Source organism: Pseudopipra pipra, chromosome 23 (assembly GCF_036250125.1).
Source record: "Pseudopipra pipra isolate bDixPip1 chromosome 23, bDixPip1.hap1, whole genome shotgun sequence".
Classification (NCBI taxonomy): Eukaryota; Metazoa; Chordata; class Aves; order Passeriformes; family Pipridae; genus Pseudopipra; species Pseudopipra pipra.
The window spans coordinates 6603859-6621412 of NC_087571.1; the positions used below are offsets into that span (position 1 = coordinate 6603859).

The following is a 17554-nucleotide window of genomic DNA, read 5'->3' on the forward strand; positions in this document are numbered from 1 at the left end:
TTTCTGTGCTTTTACCCCAAGTGCCCTCGTTTCCTCCTCAGTTGACTTCTGGGTGTGCACTGCCTTGTGTAACCCATCATCTGCCCCTGCAGGTTGGCAGCAGCAGCAGTTCCATGGACAGCTCCTTGTGCTTGCCTTTCTGGCTCCACTCCAGAGAGAGGGATGTGATGTCCACGGGGCCGGGGGGTTGTGGGGACCTGTCCTGCAGTGGGGGCTGCGAGTGGATGAGTGGGGCTGGGCACTGCTGTGGAGCCTTTAGTTCCTTTAATTGCCAGTGGATCCCTCAGATCAGACTTGGCCTGTTTCACAGAGGGTTTTCACCCCAAAAACTGAAGGTAGATGGCTGTGACAAAAGTGACAAACTTTCCACTGTGGCCCTCCTTTCTCCCCAGCTGCTTTGTGCAGTGCTGTTGCTCTGGATGTTGTGGCCAGAGCTGATGGCAAAACCTTTCGGCAGGGATGTGATGGCTGCTCTGTCTGGCTCCAAAGGGAAACCAACTTGAGTTCCTGCCTTAGGAGAAAGAAACCCCTTTGTCCCTGGCAGAGCCAGAGCCGAGTGGTTCTGCCAGGTTATGGCTGCTCTCAGGGAGGCATTCATGGCTGCTGGGCTGGTTTCCTCAGTTACTGGGGTGTGCCTGACCCGGGGGTGTCTGAGGGGGGTTGTGCAGGCGTGGTGGTACCTGGGGCTGCAGCAGAGCCCAGTGAGGTGGAGCAGCCAGAGCCACCACAGCTGCTGCCAGCACAGTTGTCAGAGATTTCCTCGATGTGGAGAGAGGATAACTCTGACCTTCCTCTGAGGGCTGTTAAGGATTAATGTTTGCACAGGGCTTTGAGTATGTCAAGCTTTATGTAAATACCACTTATGACTCTTTTATTAATTCCCTCCCCCCAGGTAAATAACCTGTGTCGTGTGTGTCGGGCGCTTCCCGCGAGCCCGCACGGATTTCAGGGAAGGCAGCGAGGCTGGTACTGGGGGGGGGGGGGGGGCACCATGTCCCCTCCAGGGGTCCCTTTGACACTGCCCACCTCTGCAGCCCCTTCCCAGTGCTGTGATGGGAGCCCAGTTGGGCAGAGGTGCTGGTTTGCTCACCCACTGCAGCCCTGCTCCTGCCCTTCCCAGTCCTGGCGATGGGAATGCAGCAGGAGACCAGCAGGGGACATTTAAATCAGCTCCCCAGGGCATGCTACCTCCTTAGAGCCAGGGATTCTTTTGGGACTTCACAGAAACGATTGTGTTCCTCCAAAATGCCAGTTCCAGGCTTAGATGTCCTGCCATTTTGTGCTGCACTGTGTTCCTTTTACAGAAGAGCCACATTCATCCGTGTCGTTTTGGACTCCATGTTCCAGCAGTGTATGACTTAGTTTGCTAATAACGTGAGATGTTTAAAGAGGGAGGATTAATCTGTGGGTTTTAGCTCCTCTGCCTTTGTGTTTGTGTGCAAAAGCATCATTAGAAGAGATCTCTGGGAAAGGTTTGGGGTGTGAGACTGTCTGAGGCATTTTACTGCTGAGTTCAGGAGCTCATTTCCGAAACTTAGTGTTGTGCCTAAAACCATGGAGGGTGGGAATTGGCTCTTTGCCAGTTAGTTACTTAAGTTTAAGAGATCTTTGCATTCAAATTGCTTATCTGGAGTGCTGGCAGGCTAATAAATTCCAGGGACTGTTCTAAATATTGTCAATCTCCAATGTAATCCTATTAAAATAATTGAGTATTTTCAGGGTAAAGAATTCCCTCATCTTCTGTCCCCAACACACAAGAGAAAACATGAAAGGCAGCCTGGAGTGTCCTCTGCACATCATTGAGCCAACCCAGCTGAGATTCCTGGTTGTGGAGCCGTGAGATTCCCAACAGCCAGGGCCTGGAGAGGCGGAACGCTCGTACCAGAGCAGTCATGTTCCAATTTGGTGCCTTTCTTGTGGAAGTGAGTGGGTTTGTCCTTGCTTTGTGTTTGATTTGGGCCGGTGCACCTTGATTTTGGTGGGAGACTGGTGTTATCCCCTGGGATTTGTACTTGGAATGCAAGGAATGCCAAACCTCAGCAGAGCTGCTCTGCCCGGGGTGTCCTCTGGCATTCCCAGTGCATTCAGTGCAAGTGGGAAGCTCTGAGCCCACAGCTCATGTCTGTCTGATCCTCACAGGCAGTTTTAATTTGGAATAGGTGGTAGCATTCCTGCTGCCTGTGGTTTGTCCCCATTTAAGAGCTGGATCAGATCCCTGTCCTGTTGTTTCAGCTGAGCTGGGACAATGGACCCTCCTGGTGGCGATGCTGCCGGAGCAGCCCCCAGGACATCAAACACAGCCCCTCTTGCTTTTTCAGAGAAGACTGCTTCTCCAGTTTGCCTTTTGATAATCTTCAAATGCAGACCTGACCTGAATTTACAACACAGAGGAAGAAAACGAGAGGAAAAATATCTCTGACAGCTTTTAAGGTGTCTTTGACAGCAGTAAACTAGAGAAAATAAGCACAAGTTCTTCCCTTCCCCTTTGCTTTTGTAGGTCACTTCAGGGGAAAACTGAGCAAATCAGAGAACTTGCAAAACAACCTCCAGCCCAATTGCTTCCACCAGCCACCCCAAACCCCTCCTGCCACACAGCCCACAAACCTCACATTCTCCTTGGCAGGCTCGTGTGAAAACCATCTTGGAATAACTCAGCACAAAGAGGACACGAAGTTCCCTTGGTTTGGCAAAGTAAACCAGTTTATTTTTGTTTGCGGAAGGTTTTGCAGTGCGCGCCCTGGCAAAGCTGGCCTGTACCTTTTCCTTGCTTGGGTCTGAAAGGCGAGGTTGCTTGGGAACAGAGGAGGGAATGGGCTGTGCTGGGGGCTCCTGTCACCCAAACCCTCACGACCAGGAGGTGCCACACAGTTGGTTTTCTGTCGAGCAGAAGCCCCGGCGTGTGCCCGTCTCGCTTTGTCCCTGGCACATGTTCCGTTCCGCCCCCAGGCGTGGGTTACCTTGGCTTGGGTTGGTTTATGGCGAGCTGCTCTCGGGGAGGCAGGAGGAGAAATGGTCCCATAACTCAGCAGGGCTCGCCCTTGGAGTGATTTAGTTGGCTGGGCGATGGCCACAGAGCCGGATCGATGTGGAGCCGGGCTGGGCTGGGAGGAGCCGCTCACCTGAGCAGGGTCTGAGAGCAGCCTTTGGGCTCCTGGCCCCGCTCCCGGCGTGTTGTGCGGGTGCTGCAGGGAGGGATGTGCTGTTAGAGCTGAGTTATTGTCTGCACAGGCTCTCAGGGATGAAGGAAAGGCACTTTGCTGCAGTAACGGCTGCGGACGCGCCGCCGTGATAAACACCCTGGAGCTCGTACTGTGGGATGTGTCTCCATAGATCCTCTCCTCCCTGTTTTTAAAAACAACCCAGCAGATACAGCTGATAAATGATCCTTTGAAAGCTGCTTTCAGGTGTCCGGGGACTTGGACTTGAATAGTTTATTTGCTTGAACCATTAGTTTAGTTTATTCTGCTCAGACCTGGCCGGTGACACGTGTCAGCTGCTCTTGGCGCTGCCCCACGTGTGAGGCAAGAGTTGGAACAGGGTTGGTCAGAGGAATAAAGGAGCCTCTCCAGGTGGATGTGTTTATTGTGGTGAACCTGTGGGAGCAGATTTTGCTTTGCCATGGCTTTGCAGGGAGCACTGCAGTCTGCTGGAGGCTGCTCAAAGTGACTGTGTCGCCGTAGCCGCTGTGTTTGGAACACCCCGGGCGTGCAGGGGCTTTGCAGGAAGGCTTTCATTATCCTTTGCAACAGCACAAATCCAAGGCTTTTCCTCAAAGCCACTTGAAATAGGGCTCAGAAACCATTGGAGGTGTGGGTGCCATATCTCAGCGTTGCTGTCTCATTTGCTCAGCTTCCCACATCTTTTGCCCTTACAAAGCAAAATGGAGTTTATTGTCTAATCACCGAAGCTGCCGAGTCAGGACTTGTGTCCAGGGTGATTGTTGTCAGTGCCAAGAAACAGAATTGAGCAAAATTAAACCCAGACCTGATTAGTGACCTACTTACGGGATGGGGAAGGTGCTGGGATTCTGGCTGAAGCCAATTCAAATTCCCTGTTTCATTGGTTTTCCTTGATTAATAATAAGTGAGTGAAATATCAGTCAAGATTTTTTTTAAAGCAAGGAAGCAACTTTAAAACATTACATTTATTTTACCTTGGGAGAACTTAATTAGCTGTCAACAGCACAACACATGAGTGGTGACTTTTGAATGAAATTATGAAATCTCTGCTCCTGAGGCATTTTTCTCCCTCCTTCCAAGGCAGAAGGAAACACAACAGATTTGTTTAGGTAAAAGCAATTTTTAGGAAAACGCTTTTGCCTGTACTGTTTCCTTGTATTAATTACAGAAGTGTATAACCCTTCAGTTCTGGTTTGAATGTGAGCAACCAGCACAACAAGGTTATTAAATCAGGTTGCAAATCCAAGATTGGGATCATGTGGTTCTGTTTGATGGGCTAATTTCTTAAGTGATTGAACTTCTATCATTCTTTTGGATACCACAGTAATTTACTGATTTCACAAATGGGATGAATAAGCCACAGCCAGCAAATCACTCGAACAGTCCTAATTTAGAGCCCCTGGCTTTTGCTGACACATGATGGGAGCATGGCAGGGCTGTCAGGGTGTGGGGAAGAGCCGAGGATGTGCCGGTGGAGCCAAGGAGAACAAGGAGGTTTGGAGCGTTAAAATATGGGAATGTTTGAGGGGTTTGAGGGATGTGAGCTGGTGAGACAGTGTGCCAGTACAAACAGCTTTGCTGGAGCATTAACATTTAATGTAAATTGCCTGTTTTACCCGAGGTTGTCTCAGGATAGAATTGTGTTATCCAAATAGAGCCTCTAAACCTGCCTTGCCAAGACCAGCTTGTTGCCTTTAAATCCGATGCCATTCTGTAATGGCTTTTTCCCCCCAGAAACCTTCTCTTAATAGTCTTAAAAATAAGCCAGCAAAACCCAAAGAGATCCCCCGCTGTTACAACAGGGGCAGTGGTGTCTCCTGGGGAAGTTTGGTCTGTGCCTGCCTTGCTCAGCAAACCTCCAACCGTAGCTTAATTTGTGGCAAAGCTTTTCCCAGGAGCCTTGACTAAGGAAGGAAGATGGATGAGTGTAGATTACAGGTAACTGGAGTTTCCCAAGAACTCTCATTCTTAATGCTTTAGCTTCTGAACTCACTTGAATATACCTAAAGCTGTGATTTCAGGAGGGGCTGAGTGGAATAGGAAGAGGAGGAACCCCAATATTATGATCCTGGGGAAAAATCTTCAGAAATGTTTGACCAAATCCTGAACAGCACACTGCTCCTATGGGAGTGACAGTGAAAGTGATGCCAAAAGTGCTTAATCTGTCTGAAATTACCTTATTTGTAACAAAGTTGCAAAAGGAATTGTCCACATCCTTAGAAAAATAAATAAAATTGACATGTAGAGTGTGCCATGGGCCTGTGGCAGCTCAAGTGGCTTTGAGGGGACAGAGTTGCAAAATAAAGTATCAACTTACTTAAAAAAATAAATAAAATTGACATGTGGAAAATCCTTGGGGCCCATTGGCAGCTCAAGGGGCTTTGGTGGGACCGGGATCTCCTGGAAGGTGGATTTGGTGGGATGGGCGTCTCCTGGAAAGTCTGTTTGCTAATTTGCTTCTCTGATACCTATGAAAATTTGGCTGTATCTGTAACAAAGAGATCATGCCTTGGGCAGGATCTGTAAGAACTTATTTTTAAATGACCACTGCAGCTTGGCATCCCCGTTGATCCTCCCGGAGAGGACCAGTTGCTCCAGGAGACTGTCTGATGGTGACTGTGTGGAATTGGACTTCCTGAAGAAAAGGTTTTATTTATTTTTTTACAAAACAAGAATGAGGCACTTTTAAGGATGAGCTTGTGGCCATGGTAGAATGCTGGTATTTGGTGCCAGGGCAGGGGCAGCTCCCAGCAGAGGCTCCAGCTGGGGTCCCAGCCAGCCCTGTTTGCTGGGCACAGACATTGCCTGGGCTTTGGGCTGTTTTCCTGTTAAAAATTAGGGGGATTTGTAAATGGTAAGGACTGGAAAACCTCAGTACCTACCTTCATCCTGTGACTGAAGCCCCTCTGTGCATCCCTGGGGATGGGCATTTGCTGAGCCTGCTTGGAATCAGGGAGATAAAAATGGGTGGTCCTGGCAAAGCGTTCAGTGTCAAGTTGTTTTTTCAGTCCGGATCTCACCTTCAGTGTCCCTGTCACAAGTCTCTGTAGCCTTTCTGATTGAGATCCCCCACCCTCCGAGGCGACAGGGACGGGAAGGACAAAGCGCTCCCCACATTTTTGTGGCAACTTGTGACAAACAATTTCAAAGCTGGCAGCTGCAACGAGATTGTTGGCTGTACCCTGCCACCACTCTGGGGCTCAGGAATGTGTTTTTGTAGCAGATGGAGCTATTAGTTAGCTGTGCTATCTTGAAGAATTGCTTTCCCAGGTAATCAGCTCTGCTCATTTAGGATGTCGTTTCCCCACCTCGATATGTCAGCCGAGGAAGCAGGAATGATTAATCACTGCGGCTTGGACACTGCACAGGAATAACTGCGTGGAGGGAATCGTTCTGCGGAGCACCAATGCCACAGGGAGTTTAAAGTGCTCTGATGCAAAGCAAACAAGATGGAAAAGATGACCGTGATGCTTCCTGATGGCTGCGTGGCACCCGGAGAGTTTCTGTGGCAACCTGAGGATTTGCAATTCATGGGGAGCTTGGAGCGAGGCACAACTTGGAGGGCTGGGCTGTGGCTGCTGCAGAAGGGCCAGCGCTGGCCCCGTGGCCTCCTGCCCTGCCAGGGAACCCTGCCTGAGGTGTGGGTGCCTTCCACACTTCCCGTGGATCCCCATTAGAGGAACTGAAAGGTCTCTGAAAGGTTCGTTAAGAGTCAGCTGTTGATCCTCGCTGTAGTCTCTGGCTAAAATGCTGGTTTAGGTGGACAGAGGAAGAAAAATACCATAGAAGCAGCACGTTTTTATCCTTCCTGGGTTAAAGGCTGAAAATGAGATTTTGTTTTTTTCAATTACTGATATTCTTAAATTGCCAGCGAAGGTTAATCCTTTTTTTATGTTTTTCTCTGGGAGATTCCGGGCTTAAGCCTGCTGGTGGCTGCCTCTGTTTTCATTTCACCCCTTTGAAAATAATTTGGGATATTTTGCAAGACTTAGTGTTGCCATGTGCCCCATAAACATAAGGTGTAAAATAGGGCAGCCTGGGATTTAGGATAGGAAGGGGTATCAACTTTTTAGCTCTGACGTATGACCAAGGAATTTAAACTTGTTAGGCAGTGTCATCTTATGAGGAACAGGCAGGATTTTTGGCCACATCCCTCCTTGTAGCAGCCTTTTGCAACTCTCCTTCCCTGTTGGGCTGAGCACTCCATGGCATTTGTGCTCCTTAGGCCTTTCCTCAGGGCTGGGAATTCCCCAGGGCTTGGGAACTTGAAATGGAAAAATCAAAAGGACCTGTGGTGTCTCAGAGCTTAATGCCTCAGAAAATAGCTGTGGAAGGGTTTGGTGGCTGCTGGAGAGAATTAGAGCAAGTTCAGAGAGGTGGAAGGCAGTGAGCCGAAGCTGCAGTCCAGGGAATTCCTGGAAACTCGGCTTTGCAAAGCTGGTGCCTGGGAATACAGGCATTGGAACCCCACCAGCAGCACTGCTGTTTGTATCCATTTGGGTTAATCCCGTTTCAGACTGGGCTGAATTTGGAGTATAAAAATTACAGCAGCATTAAACCTTCCTCCATGAGTTTCGTGGAGGGTGAGGGTCTGCAGGAATATATTGTGGAATCTGATGGGTGGCTTTTTATGTGGCCAGAACAGCTGGTGCCAGCACGGGGAGTGTGGGTGTGTCCATCAGGGTCCTCCTGTTGCACGATTGCTTTTGGGGAAAACTGTACTCCCAGAAGTGTGCCTTGGGATGCCTCCACAAGCCTGGCGTGTCCTGGGGCAGCTGGGCTGTCCCCAGCTGATGGTGTGTCCCTCTCTCAGTGCTGCTGCTGGGATGACACACAGGTTTCCTTGGCGTTTCCTGCAGCCTCTGCACCTCATCCTGGGGGCTTCCAAAACCGTGGGTAGGGCCAGGCTTCTTTTCCCAGGTCTGACATCCCCACGTTGTGGCCTCGGCCAGTAGCCAAGAGGTGCCTCCGGTGGTACAGTGAGGATATTTACCTCTGAGTGTCTTTGGGAACTCGTTCTCCCCACCCTGCTCAGTCCTGGCTGTTTCTGAAGACGTTTATTTTCAAAGCACCTCATGCCTGTAGCAGAATTTTGAAGTTAATTGCCTGGATGCATACGGCAGGGAAGGCGGAGTGTTACAAGGAGATAGCTGGAGATAGAGAGGCTGAGAAAATAACCTCGGGGCATCTGCCTGTGAGCAGGCATGTAAAAATACTAATTTTTGAACTTTTGACTTCAAATGGTTTGTGTAGAAATGTTTAAGTATTTTTTTCCTCTCAGATTTGATCTTTTTGAGTCACAAGACCTTTTTGTGGTTGGCAGGGCTCCTGTAACATATTTCTTTTTAAATGATCTCTGAAGTTGTCGAGTACACGGGTATGAAAGTGCCTGATGGAAAGCTGTACAATTTGTTCAGGCAGGAGCATAGAATGAGTTTCTTTTCAGTGGAAACTGAGTTGGCTTTTTGAAGCTCCTCTCACTGTTTAAAGAGAGATTTGGTGTGTGAGGGCTCAACTGCTGCTCGCTCTCCCCAGCGAGCCTGTGAATGGCCCCGTGTGGAAGTAACCCGGGGGGTGTTCACTGTCAGGTACAATTTGGGGCAGCAGCCTGGTTTCTTGAAAATGGAAAGTCTCCTAAAATAACAAACTAAGAGCTGCAGGGGTGTGGGCCTCGTTGGAGATGTTTCCATGTCAGCTCCAGTGCTCTGTCTGTGCCCCCATCTGCTGCCATCGTGATGGGCGAGTTCCTTGGCTCCCGATTCCCTGCTTGTTTTGACTGAGTAGGAGCATCCTGCCACGCGGCATCGGCCCAGCCTGCAGCTGAGTCACAAATGCTTCAACTAGCTCGGTGCTGTCACTTCCTACACGCGCTTGCAAATGGTCCCCAGAACCCCAGTGATGGGAATTCTGCTGGCAGGGGAGGAGCTCTGGAGACTTTTAGGCAAGTATGTAAATAAATAAGAGAACAGATCACCAGCCATGATGGCAGAGAGCTGGGATCCCCCAGCCCAAGCAGGTGCCACTTGGGGTGACCTTGTGAACCTCCTGTGGGTTGCAGAGCTTGTGTTTCCTGAGAGTTGAAGGTGATTTCGGTGGCCACGTTCTTGTGATGCAACTCTGCTGTTGTCTTGAGGCAGGGACTGGAACATCAGTGTGCTAACCAGCAGGCAGCACTGGCATCCTTCATCAGGATTCACCTTTTCAGTGTGAGTAACTCGGAGCTAAGTGTGTTTCATAAATCCAGAAGGATTGGACCACTTCCGTGGAATCCACGCTTCAGTCTTGGGCATGTTGGGAAATAGTAACATACACTGAAAGATTTTTCACTGGTCCTGACTCTGGTTTTGACCCTAATACAGCAAAGGGACAAGAGAAAAGAGCAGCAGGGATGTGCCATTTGAAAAGAAGGTGGCTTGTTTGGACATGCCTTGGCAGGCTCCCTTTTGCAACAAGTCTCCTCCTCCCTGTCCCTGCAGCTTTCCCAGCTCTCCCAGTTACAGTCAGAGCACATGGCAAAACGTTTTGCTGAGTCTGGGACTTAATGAGGGGCCATGTTGGGAATAGAGTTGTGCTCCCAGACTGGAGTTCGTGGTGGAGTGTACCTTTAATGTGAAGTGACACTTGTCAAAACAAATGAGCGAGATTTTTATTGCATGTTCACTCGCTTGTAAAATTCGCTAGTCTGCAGTGGCTCTTAATCACCGCCACGAATTAGCCAGGTCCTCCTGCAGTTCAATTACTGGTGTGTCATGTTTAAATTCTTCCTTGATGAACTGATGGGGAGATTATACGAGAGGTTTCATGATAGGTAATGGGCAAAATACAAACACAGGAGGGGAGCACAGATGGTGCAAAGTGCTTAATCTGAGACTGGAGAGAGGGGTGTGGGGAGCTCTGGGTCACCACGGCCAGTCCTGCCTTGGAGGAGGGCAGGGATCTGTCCTAGAGCAGGACATGGGAACTGCATGTTAATGTGACAAAAGGGGTGATGCTGGCCTTGCCATACCCAGTGTTCCTTCAGGTCCCCTCCGTGCTCTGAAAACATCCCTCACTGACGTTGGGCTCTTCTTTTTGTTGTTGTCTTGCTGGGCCATGTTGTTGTTTGATGATGTTCGTGGCCAGTTTCATATGAAATCATAGAATCCTAGAATAGTTTGGGTTGGAGGGGACCTTAAAGATCGTCCTGCCATGGGCAGGGACACCTTCCATTAGACCAGGCTGTTCCAAGCCCTGTCCAGCCTGGCCTTGAACACTTCCAGGGATGGGGCAGCCACAGGTTTTCTGGGCAAACTGTGCCAGGGCCTCCCCACCCTCACAGTAAAGGCTTCCTTTATATATCTAACCTAAATGTCCCCTCTTTCAGTTACTCCTTGTCGTATCACTACAGTTCCTGGTTTAATTCCTTTGATAGGCAGGAATGCTTTGTGCTGTTCCCTATGCCTTTGTTCCCGGGGGATTAATGAGGAAATGGGCAGAGGATTGACCGAAGCTGCAGACTCTGGAAGGATGTTTTCTCTCTGTGCTATCGCTTACAGCTTTCCAATAACCGAGGTTCCCAAGCTGTGCCGTTCCACGGAGATGCTCGCGCTAATTGTTCGAGGCGGCGCTCGGGCGATGACTGAGCCACAGTGTTTAAACAGAGTGGCAGGTGGAGCAGTAGATAACGTTAAACTGCAGCTCGCTGCGAGATGTACTCCCACAGACAGTCTGGGGCTCGGCGGTGCCTCCCCCCATTGCAGCTCGACGGGGCCGTGGAGCTGCTCCGCTCTGGAAGTGCCGCCGGACGGATCGCGGCAGCCACGGGCTCACCCATCTGGCGGTGGCCATGGTGCCTCCCTTGCCTTGACCTCTTGCTCAAAATGAAATTCTTAATTACCAGGGAGCCGATGACTGAGTCATGCTGCGCGTTGTCAAGGAGACAAATAAAGCCCGTTGAACTCGCAGGGATTGTACTGGAGAGACTGGAGCGTTTCCTCCTCGTTCTAGAAGCACTCTGAGGCAGTGGAGGCTTCCAGATGTTGTGTACAGCTGCTGCCTTTACAATATAGATTTCAAAATTACGTGCAAAAGAGCAAGCTCGTTCCCTTGTCTCTTATCTGTGCTCTTAGGAAATTTTCTGCTTACTTTGGTAATGTGGTTTTCTCAGGAGCCACCTTGATAATGACCAGGTGAGATGAGGCAAGATGCAAGAGCTTGTAATTGGAGAGGAAATAACATTTAAAAAGTGGGAAATTGAAGATGCTTCCTGATGCTGAATGGATCTAACTGATCTCTGTAGTCTTTCCAGAGAAAATTGAAATTCAGGGCGTTAACTCCAGGGCCTTAAACTTCACACTAAGCCATTAGAGCAAGGTGAGTCTGAGGATGGAGTGGGTGCTGCCACATTTCTGAGCAAAGGACAGTCAGTACATGGAAAACTTGTCCCCTCTGCTGCAGTTTGATTACCCAGGCGACACCTTCCTAGGCCTGTACCTGACTCAGGGCTTGGGAGGATCCAGATGTGCGTGCCCGTCAGTGTGTCTGCTAAAATTAGAGGCAACAAATTATTGATAATTAGGGCTGGTTTTTGTTTTACCATTGCAAAAAAAAAAAAGGCAAATTTATAAAAACCAATTTATTTTTATCTCTGGCCTCGGGAACTCCAAAGCAGTTGTACTTATCCTTAATTGCTTGTTTTATGGGGGAAAATGAAGCTGGGATGTAAACGGCGGCGCAGGGGGGCTGGGATGGAGCCACTGCCGTGCTCGAACCACGGGGAGGAAAACTGGCACTGAGGATTGCCTAATACCCCGCAAATTCCAGTTTTTATTAAGTTTAACAATGCAACCATTTCCAGCCATCCTAGAACTAAATATAGTAATGAAATTTTATTTGAAGGTAGGAACATTATCCAGATATGACTTGATGTGTGTAAGATACTGCACATCACCGGAGTGGTACAGATTGTGTTAAATGGGCCTGAAATAATCTTCAGGAAAGAAAATCGTTTTCTATTCTCCTTGACACAAAGTGTTTGTCACAGATATGCGTTCTTATCCACGTCTTGTTAGTGAAGTCATTATACTTTTCATTACAACTTTTATGCAAATACGCCGGTTTTCCTTGATTAGGTTTACATGAATAAGCTGTAATTGTAGGCTGAGGTGATATTAATGTGCAACAATTAAATATGTAATTACTATGTGTAATTACAGCATGAGGAAGGGTGGCAGCAGCCTGGGCGCAGTGTTTGGGGTCTGGGCCGTGATCCTGCTCGTGGTGCTGCTGTTTTGCTGCTCACGTGGAGATGGGCAGGAGGGCTGTGCTCCAGTGGAGCTTCCAGTGTTCCTGCTAGTGCTGGCCTTGGGATGAGCAGAGGACACCTCGTACCTGGAGCCTCAGCTCTTGCCTTTCTGTCCTGCTCAGAGCCCCCCTGAGCCTTGTGAGGGAGGGTGGCTTCAGGCTGTGCAGGTGCCTGTTGTACCCTCCAAGGGCAGCTCACAGATACCCAGATATGAGGTCTGTTTTCCTCCTGGCACGTTTGTGCTCTGATGCTGTGAGGATAATTCTGCTTTAGCTCCTTCCCACTGAAGTGTGGACCAGGAAACATGGGTGCCTGGGGACACGCTGTGAGGAGGGAGCCACTCCTTGTGGTTCTCCCCAAGCTAGAGGAGCAGCTCAGTAAGGATGCAGATCTGTCAGTGACCTGCTGTCCGTGTCGCAGTGGGGACACAGGCTGTAACATATCCAGTGTCCAAAATATCTGAAGGAAGAGCACGTGAGACCATGGGAATGTGCTTGCTGCATCCTCGTGTTGCCAAGTATAGAGAGCTGGATGATTTTCAGCTGTCCCATTTGCATTCTTCCTCTTGCCACCTAAACACATGGAGCCTTTGAAGTATTATATTTAAGGAAACTTTTTTTCCCAGGCATTTGCTTGTATCTGCTTTAATTCCTGTTAATCTCTCTGTGCACGTGGCTCATGACGTTGGAGCAGCGGGTGGTTTCCCTCTGTGTGACACTTTGCTGCGTTTGCAGTTGGTGCTATAGAGGAAATTAAAAAAAAAAAAATCAAAACAGAGACTCAAAAGGAGAAACACTGACCTCAGTGTACCTGCCAAAATCATCCTCTTGGCAAGTGGTCAAACGTGCCTCTCTGACAGAGGTGGCCCTGGGCTGTTCCCGAGCTGGGGAAATCCGAGTGTCGCTCTGGGAGTGTCTCCAAGGGCCTGTTACTGTTTGTGCAGTCCCTGTGGTGGGAGGAGGTTTCAATGTCACCAGTCACAGGTCTGTGCTTTTAGAGGTGACTGTGAGCAGTGAAAAGATGTGTTGGCCGAGGCAGGTATTCAGATGTCTTTGCCTTTTTTTTTTTTTTAATTTCAAACAGGAGTTCCCACAACTCTCATTCCTTTGTTTTTGGTTTTGAGTGGAGTTTGCTGTTGGCTGATAAGGCAGCAAGGCTCCTGGGGTGGCCCGTTTGGGGGGTGCAGCCCCCCCTTTCCTGCCGAGCTGCATCCCAGCGCTCGCACCGTGCTGGGACTCGGCACAGCAGAGCACAGCTCGGTGTCTGCAGCCTGAAGAATGAGTTATTGTGCCGCCAAGAATTGTTTGAAGAATTAAAATTGACCCATTTCCTTCAGGCACGGGGAAGTTAATACTCGGGAGTGTTAACATCGGAGGAGTGATTCGAGGAGTATTATTCGTCAAATCCCCGTGCTCGTATGTATGTAGGTATAAATAAAAAGGCCTCAGAGGTTGTTTCAGTATTTATTAACCTCTCCTCCTCTTCAGGGGCTCTGCTTGGCCAAGGCTTTAAGCGGTTGGGTGTTTTCTTCTCAATTTGTGGAACTGGAGGAGCAGCTGTAAACACCTCCCTGGATTGAAACTCCTCTTTGTCCAGCGTTTTGTAATCCAAGCTGCTACATTTGTGCTAATTTTTATGTTTTCCTGGCTTTTTTTAGGTAAGTGAACACGTTCAGAGGCGGGATTTGAACGCTGCTGTTCAGCAGGGGACAGGTACCACGCTCTGGCAGTGGATCAGGCAGTTGTCAGCTGGGAGATGCTTCGTTAGTAAGTCTAGAAATGATGGGCGGTGGCACGTGAAAAAATTATGATAAAAATGTTTCAACAGCTTTTGGAGGTTTTTCTGGAATTCTCCTGTGTTTGGGTGAGCAAAGGAGGACTCAGAACTTTTCCTTTCCCAACCCTATAGCGAAAATGCAAACAGCCTTTCCCTTCTCGTGATTTCTGTTTGATTTTCCATAGTATATTTAGGAGTGTTACTCTTCAAGGAGTAATTTTTAAATGCAGCTTGATTCTTGGGCTTGGGAGTGTTCTCCAGCCTCGTGTTGAAAAGGAGCGTGAGGAGGAGGTAGGAGGCAGCAGGGGTGGTTTGTTGTTTTTTTAAATAATGCTTAATCTAGAATTAAATTCAGAGGAGTGCCTGGAGAAAATGAGATCTCTCTGATCAGATTCGCCGAATAGTTTTTGTCTTCTCTAATAAGCAAGAAAAGCTAGTAGAGGGAATTACGTGCTGGAAGGGGAATTTTAATAGCAACAGATATGCAAAGAGGGAAGTATCTCAGGTGAATAAGGAGTGCAGGCTGGCGAGCATCAGATCATTTCAGGCTCCAAGAATGAGACTTTCTGTGGTGCAGACACAAACCTGACCCTCCCCAGCAAAGCCAGAGGAGAAGAATCAGTTCCCTTTGGCCTTCTGGGCTGCGAGGACCCACAGTCCCTGCCTGTTGTGGGCAGAGGCTCCCACCAGGAATAAAGAGGATGAAGCAGCAATCCTCAAACGTGGCTGGAGCAGCCTGGCTCCTGGCTGTGCAGGCTGCATCTGTGGCAATGAGTTTGAGACTCCTATTCAAAGTATCCCACTCCTTTAGTTAAGGGGAGACATTTCACCTTGGTGACTGTGATGGAGAACACTTCCCTGGATTTAGCTCCTTGTTTGAGGGTGCTGCATTTTACCGGAGGCGCAGCCACCACCAGCCAGCTGAGTGCAGAGGTGAAGATCCTGCTTTTCCAAAGTCTTGGCCACATTGCAGGAAAACAGAGGCATCTCATAGTGGGCACAGCTGCTCCTGGTGTGTTTTTGCCTGGGATTCTGGTTCAATAACACAGGATTTTGCTGCGGGTGCCATTTGAGGTCAATTATTTGGTGGCGCCGTAACTAATTGCGATTAAAGCAGAAAGCTTTTTCCATTTTTTTGAAAAAGGAAGCATTAAAAGCTTTAATTTACTGCAGTGAGCTGCGACTCATGGCCTGAGCAGACTGGTCTGGACGTGCAGGAGATGTTTCTTGCTCCAGCAATGCCCTCCTGAGCTCGGGAACCCATTGCTGACAGCCAGGCTGCGTCTTCCAGCCGCGGTGCTCCAGAGAGGAACAGAGAGGGTGGGCTTCAGGGGCGTTGGGCACCTGCCCCTCTTGGGAGAATCTGGACCTGTGGAGAAGTCTGTGAAGGGGGGGAAATAAAAATCAGGAACAAGATAAATTACGTTCCAAATAGGACCTGCTTAGCCCCAAAAACTGTGTGTGATGTGTAAATCCCAGCTTGGAGCAGCAACACCCGCGTCGCTGTGTTCAAACACTGAGATAAACACATCCGTCTAAATTCATGATTTTGGGGTTTTTCATAGAGTTGCTAATTATTGAATGTAACTGGCTTATTCATAATTTCTCTTCTGCTGCCTGATAGCCCTAATCCCATATTTGTGCGGCCGTCATTCCCATGGCAACAGACTGGTGTCTGAGGCAGAAGATGATTAAACACCGAGCAGCACATTAAAATAATGGGCAGGTTCTGACTTAGAGACTTTCGCATGGGGGCAAACTTCAAAAAAAGAGAACACTTTCACAAAAAGCAATTTACTTTGCCAGTAATGTTCTCTATTCCCACAGCTATTACTGAAGAGAGCTGTTTGAGGAGCAGCTCCCTTGCAGCCCATCTCCTGCTCCTCCCGCTTTGCAGAGAAATCCTCAGCTTATGTTTATGTCATCAGTCTGTTGCCATGGAAACTTTGTCACAAATGTATCGTGACCTCACAATGGGATGGCAAAGGAGGAGAATGTGGGCTGGAAGACGATGTTAGGAATGATCAGCAGCTGGGGAAAAACAGCCCCAAGCTTTGAGAGATGGAATAAAACAAAGTGGAGAGAAGGAGCTGGAGCTGGAGCTTGTTTAACTGGTCACTGGTGCAGGCACCTGTCCCACCACGCTGCTGATAGTGGGGGCAGGCATCTGTCCCACCAGGCTGCTCCTGTGTCTCAATCCTGGGCTGCAGGAGCTCTGCTCCAGAGCTATTTAAAGCTCTAACTTTGTTTTCCCCTGGATTCCCAGCAGTGTCAGGTATCCATGGTGCGGTGGCACAGCAGAGGAGGAGCAGACAGTTCCCTTCAGCTCTTGGTTCAAGTAGCAGGCCTGGGAGCTGGGTGGCCACTTGACTTTTTTATAGTGTCAGGTATTTGTCTTTTTGGCTTCTGGGGTCTCTGCCCTGTGTCAGATGGGGATGAGGGAACAGCAGAGCCCTGGGGTTTGCTGAAGTGCTGCTGCTCTGTGCAGGTGTGCTCGCGGGGGTCTGGAGTGACAAGTGTCAAGGTGATGCCTTTTGATGCCTTTCCCAAATCAGACTTCCCTTAATGAAAGCTGCAGTGAAAATTTGAAAGAGGATTAAGTGAGGATTAATAAAGGAAAGGTAGGGAAGAGGTTTGATTATCTGTCACAGGGATCCTGGCTGGGTAATGTGTCATGGCAGTGAGATGGAACAGAAAATTCTGCACACCTGGGGTATTGATCAGTGGGTGTTGAAACTTATAGTTCTTTCTGCTCATTTGTGCTGACCCCAGACTGGTGCAATACACTTCCCAAAATGAGTGATTTGTCCTGGAAGGGCTGGTGCTCCTTCCTGTGCCTTGGAGCAGGTGAGAGACCATCTGGGAGCTGCATCAGGACTCCTCGTTGCCAGGACAAGCCTGGATCTCCCTTCAGAGAAGAAAATGATGGTGTCTGGGGTTCTGGTTTGGACAAGCTGCTTGTCTCAGGGCTTGGGAGGGGATATTTGGAAGCATCTTCAGGCAGCAGGAGTTGACAGTGTCTGCTGCTGGGCTGTCTCCCCTTGCTCTGGCCACCTCCACGAGGCAGTACATCCTTGGATGTCAGGGGCACAGAAAGGGTCTTCAGAGTTTGACAGATGTTTTCTTGATCCTCTTCAGAGCTGTCAGTGAAGGCATGGTGTTGGGAATGTGGTCTTTGTCAAATAAGCAGGAAGGACAGGCCCCCAGAGGGAGGTCCTCAGCCTCACCCAGGGCTGCTGGTGTGTTGGGGCTGGGGGGGCCTGGGTGGGGAGTGCTGGGGGAGCAGCAGGATCTGACTGATCCACAGGAGTGGGGC

The 17554-nt window shown here is 49.2% G+C and overlaps 1 protein-coding gene and 1 long non-coding RNA gene across 11 annotated transcripts in view; one reads left to right on the top strand and one right to left on the bottom strand.

Moving 5' to 3' along the window:
• CADM1 (cell adhesion molecule 1) overlaps nt 1–17554 on the top strand; it is a 136998-nt gene that overhangs the window by 21214 nt on the left and 98230 nt on the right. The window lies entirely within an intron of this gene.
• On the bottom strand, nt 15361–16908 carry LOC135402059 (uncharacterized). The gene is made up of 2 exons (XR_010425018.1): nt 16037–16908; nt 15361–15619 (listed from the first exon to the last, which is right to left on the bottom strand). It is a non-coding gene; the product is annotated as an uncharacterized LOC135402059 (long non-coding RNA).